The following is a 6,000-nucleotide window of genomic DNA, read 5'->3' on the forward strand; positions in this document are numbered from 1 at the left end:
CACCATCTGGTGTCCTTGAGCAAGAAAGAATTGCAAGAGAGGCCCTAGAATTCATTCTCTTTCTCTCTTCCCATCCCTCCCTCCCTCTCTATCTCTTTGCTCTGGATTTTTTAAAAAACAGCTTTATTGAGGTATTTTGGCATCCAATATTTAAAGTGTACTGCTCATTAAGTTTTGACATAACTATACTTCTGTGAAACCATCACCACAATCAACATTGTGAACATAGGCATCATTCCCTAAGTGATTACTTGTGCCCCTTTGTAATTCCTCTCTCGGGCCCCTTGCAACCACTGATCTGCTTTCTGTCACTGTGGATTAGTTTGCACTTTCTAGAATTTTATATAAATGGAATCAAATAAAGATGTACTCTTTTTTGTCTGGCTTATTTTACTCAGCATAGTGAATTTTGAGTTTTATCCATGTTGTTGCTACTCTCAATAATTCATTTTTTTTCAGTTCATGTTTTTATTGTTGAGAAGTGCTACAGAATCCTCTTTAAAACCTTAATTTTGGGGGGTTTGTATTTAAGGAGGTGCTTCCTCCATGACCCCAAGGTACCTATCTCAGTGCTTGGCATACAGAGGCACTTATTTGTTGAAAGGATGAATTTTTGACCACCCCACAGTGCTAATACCTTATATAGTTTTGTTTGTTCCGTGGGATGCTTGGCCTTTATAGGCCTGTCTCTTCATCACTGTTGTTCATCTCACCTTCTGCTATACCATATGCACAATACAATCGCTCACTTCTTAAATGTTCTTTAATGATAAAGCCATGAACATGCTCAAGTATTCCTGAGCTAGACTCTGGTGGAGGAGGGGGTGTTAGGGGGGAGGTGGAGAAAGATAAATTAGGCATAACTCCTGTTCACAATCTAGCTCTACCTTCTTGAAGACATTGCTCTTGACTGAGTATTCAAAAAAATATTCAAAAACATATTCACATATGTTTTAACGATAATAAATGTAAATGGGAGTCTGAGAAAAAGTCTACTTAGCCTTTCAGACTTGGGCCATTCCTTTGCTGCATTGTTTAGAATTGCAGAGAAGAATGGAGATTTGCTGAGAATATTGCAGGGACTCTGCCTCCCATACCCTAGCCAGGAAACAAAACGCTGCTCCAAAGATAGAGATTTCGGGTGAGCATTTAGGATTCTACTTACCAAACTAATGGAAAGTTTTGAGTAGAATATTTTCTCCCACTGAAAATTTGGGCTTATATAACCCGTTTCAAAGCTAGGACATTAAAATAGCCATTGAATTATGGAACCATGCTTAACTAAGCAATTGTCTAGAAAAAAAATTTTTTAAAGCCATACCACTTTGGGGAATTCCCTGGTGGCCTAGTGGTTAGGATTCAGTGGTTTCACTGTGGAGGCCCGGGTTCGATCCCTGGTTGGGGAACCGTCCCACATGCCATGCAGCGTGACCAAAATACAAAAATAAATAAATAAAAATTAACAAACAAACAAACAAAGCCATACCACTTTGAAAGTACCTGAAGACAAGTAGCAGGAATATATTATGGTATTATGGACTCAGAAGCTAGTTTCAGGAATAAAAATTATTACAGGCAGTCAAGAGATTTCAGAATTATTTTCAAGGGTGTTCACTGGAAAATGAAGTTATTCAGAGCCACAACTATTGATGATTAAGCTAGAAAATTTCATGCCCATTGTAAGTACATGATTTAAGGAGAAAACAGGTGGATAAAGAAAATATGTAATCAACCTATGACATCAAATGAAAATTTTAGAACAAATGTTCATAATGTGCCACTTTTGCAAACGCTTAACCCTTCCAAGGGGCTTTCAAACCCAGCGCTGTGGCTTCAAGGGTGGCCTGACTGTTCATGGAAACTTGTTATACAAACTGGAATGAGCCTCGTTTTACTGAGAAGCTGTTGTGAGCTAGGATATAAACAAGGCCTGATAGGAAATTTTGGATCTCAAAGAAAAGCTGAGAAGTTTGGCTCAAAAAATGGGACAGATTGAAACCATTTTTAACACAGGGATATGAAACAGTTAAAGGAAATTGACTCAGAAGAAGATTCATATCATTTTGAAAAGCTAGACATGAAGCACAACGTGTTCAGTTCTTGTTATAACCGACCGAGTGTGATGCTGTAATGCGCAAACACGTACCAGGCTGATAAAGTATTTCCCTGGGCTTTAAACTGATGATGACACTGTCTCATACTGAGCTGCATATGGAAGAGATTTTCTCCTTTAAAAATTGTGTCAGAGCCAGTGGGAGAAATAGACCTACCAAAGGGCATTTGGAGTTTCATGCTTGGGAAGAACATACACTGTAAATATTGAAACGCTTCCTATGATTAAGGTGTTATGCAAAAAAAAAAAAAAAAAAAAAAGCAAAACCTTGAGGAAGTTAGCAATTTAGTATACTTTCTATATTCCACTTACCAAAGAGAAATTTTGCCAAACTAATTTATAGTATTCAACCATGGTAGCTAAGTAGATTAAGTGTTACATCTGGGTTTCCCATGACTGGGTTGCTGTATAAAAACCCAGGCACAGATATTTCTGGAATGCATGCTTTTCTTGGGCAGCATTTCAAAACTAATTTATCGGTATTTTCAAATGATTAATAATGGGAGACTCTATGGATGGGGAGCCCTTGATCATCCAAATCAAGGGTTACTGACTCACAAGTCTATGGGAGGGCTTCCCTGGTGGCGCAGTGGTTGAGAATCTGCCTGCCAATGCAGGGGTCACGGGTTCAAGCCCTGGTCCGGGAAGATCCCACATGCTGCGGAGCAACTAAGACCGTGCACCACAACTACTGAGCCTGTGCTCTAGAGCCCGCGAGCCACAACTACTGAGCCCACGTGCTACAACAACTGAAGCCCGTCTGCCTAGAGCCCATGCTCCACAACAAGAGAAGCCACAGCAATGAGAAGCCTGCACACTGCAACAAAGAGCAGCCCCGGCTCGCCGCAACTAGAGAAAGCCCGCGCACAGCAACAAAGACCCAACGCAGCCAAAAATAAATAAATTAATAAATAAATTTATAAAAAAAAATAAAGTCTATGGGAGCCAGGCAGGTAATTAATGTCTGACGGGCACAGACCAAAGAGTGGTGGAGACTGTGACAAACTAAGGAGAGAATACGTCAAGCAAAGGAGCAGCCATCACTCAGTTCTGACCAGTTGCTGCCATGTGGCAATGGAAGCCTGGGGTGACAGATCTTCTGATTATTCAAAAAACCTTAGAAACCCAGCTCTTTGTATATAATATCCAGATTTTTATATGAAATCTCCTGAATTGTAAATGTTGGCAACCAGTTATTCATAATAGCTTATTATTATTACCGAGGAAGTACACATGCATCGTATAAAAACGGAAAATGTAGGCCAACAACAACAGAACATATTCCCACCACTCAGAGAACACCACTGTTAACACCTTAATGCATATCCTTTCCGATCTTTTTTATTCATAAATATATAGACATTTTAAAAGCAAAATGATTATGGTTTTGGAACTAGTATTTTATTAATGATTTTGACCTTTCCATTTCAGTAAATTTTCACCCCATCTAATCCCCTGTCCATATTAAAACATTTCCAGTTGACCACAAACATCTTTTGTAGCAATTTGTTTAAACTAACAGGGAATCCAGGACCATGCATTGTATTATTATTGTATACCTTAAGTCTCTTTCATAGCGGTTTTGGCTTAAAAAAAAAAAATCAGGGCTTCCCTGGTGGTGCAGTGGTTGAGAATCTGCCTGCCAATGCAGGGGACACGGGTTCGAGCCCTGGTCTGGGAAGATCCCACATGCCGCGGAGCAACTAGGCCCGTGAGCCACAACTACTGAGCCTGTGTGTCTGGAGCCTGTGCTCCGCAACAAGAGAGGCCGCGATAGTGAGAGGCCCGCGCACCGCGATGAAGAGTGGCCCCCACTTGCCACAACTAGAGAAAGCCCTCGCACAGAAACGAAGACCCAACACAGCCATAAATTTAAAAAAAAAAAAAAAAATCATACTGACTTGCTGAAGAGAGCTGGCCAGTTGCCCTGCAGAATGCTTCACCTCCTAGATTTGTCCAGTTGCTTCCTCCTAGTGTCCATTAGTTCGTTTCTCTATCCCCAATATTTCCTGTAAACTGTAAGTTATATCTAATACTTCTTTTGGGGTAGGGAGCAGCTAGAATATATGCTAGGTTGGGTTATATATTTGCCTCATACCAGAACTGGCCTACTGGTAAGTGATACCAAGACTGTTTCCAGGAAATGAGTGATGACAGTCTGATCCCTCCAATATACAGTTACATTTTTGTCCTCAAGTTTGTAAACTGACAGTGTTACTTGGCGCTGTATGAATGTGCGGTTGTCTACCAATGATTTCACCTATGGTTTTTAACACCAATTAATAATCTTTGCTAGGATCAATAGTCTTATCAAAGTTCACAAAATGCCATTTTCCCAATTCTGTCATTCTTTCTACATTTATTAGCTGGCATTTTTTTCCTTCTTCAACTAGGGTTCAGGTTAGTACTATAAAAAATAACTCCCGGTGGGCCAAACTCAATGCATTTGGGGACAGGATTTAGCCAGTGGGCTGCCACCTTCTGATCTACACTCTAAGCCAGACTGTTTCATCACTGTCACCTGTACCCTGCACATTAGGTCTCGTTTGTAACACAGTTTCTTTGCATTTGTTGACATGTTGCTTGTAATCTTCTCACCGCATTTTATGTGTGTGTTTATCTCCCTGGCTGGACTGTGGCCTCCTCAAGGACAGGGACTCCCCTGCAGTATATTTCCTTTGTTTCCCCTAATGTGCTCTTAAAGGTACTTTGGTGATTGCTAATCCTAATTAACAAAAAAGCACTAATAAGAACCAAAAGTTTTCATTATTATCTCTCGTGTTCCCTGGCTTTCCCACTAAAACTTGCCCTAATTATCTGTCATAGTGAAGCACTTGTCTCATTTACAGTTTACTTATGCCCTGGGAGTCCCTGGGTGGGGGTAGCGGGGAGGGAAGAGGGGAAATAAGCTCTTTATTAGTCTTCAGAAGTTGGAAAGTCATTTTCCAGCTGTGTGACCTTGGGTAAGTCCCATCATCACTCAGAGTTTCTATTTCTTCATTCAGTAAAATGAGGTGACGGGGATATCTCTAAACGCACACCTCGCTTGGCTCTAACTCTCTAGGATACACGCCTAACCAGTACCTTTTAGTAGATGTTCCTCCTAACCCATCTCTCCCTGCTCCCTTCACATGGGTCAACACTATCCTTTCTAAGAGGATAGTAGCTGAAATAATACCCACAGTGGACAGAATTTGCCTCTGACGACTTCCCGACCATCACAGTTAGACCAGTCTAATCTATATGTGCCAGGAATAGTCTGCTCAGATTTCCAAGATCAAACCTTAGGACCTCCTTCCCAACAAGGGCCAAGCATGGACAACAGGGCCCTCCACAAGCAATTGACACAGCAGAGGCCCAGCCTTAGGTCTTCCTTGCTGCACGGGAGGAGAGGATGGAGAGGATTGAGATTGGTGAGACCCTTGTCCTTCTTGTGGAGTCTTGCCTTTAGGGTTCTGAATGCCCCTAGGCCAGCTCTGGGGTATGGGTCCTTCTAAAAAAGAAAAAAAAGAAATAAAAATGCTTCAACTCACTGCTTCTTCCCAATCCTTTTCTCTCAGTCCTGTTAGTCTCTTTTTATTCCCCCCTTTTTATTCCCTTCCATCTAGGTACAGTCTCAGGGACCTCATCCAAATGGCTTTCTGTGCCCTGAAACAGCTTTCTCTTATGTCCTTCTTGACTGAGGATGGTCTCCAGCCTGATTATAAATGGAGTTTACCATCTCCGTGGCCTTGAGAGCTCCAGGGGGAAGGGGAAGCAGTCAAGTCTCTAAGAAGTAAGGCAGAGAACCCGCACCAGCCGGCTTATTCACAAACCCCATTCGGGCCTGTAGCAAACAGCACTGGCCAGAGCAAATAGCTCAAGTCTGCTGTGAAAGCCTGACCCCT

This window comes from Balaenoptera acutorostrata, chromosome 3 (assembly GCF_949987535.1).
Source record: "Balaenoptera acutorostrata chromosome 3, mBalAcu1.1, whole genome shotgun sequence".
Lineage (NCBI taxonomy): Eukaryota > Metazoa > Chordata > Mammalia > Artiodactyla > Balaenopteridae > Balaenoptera > Balaenoptera acutorostrata.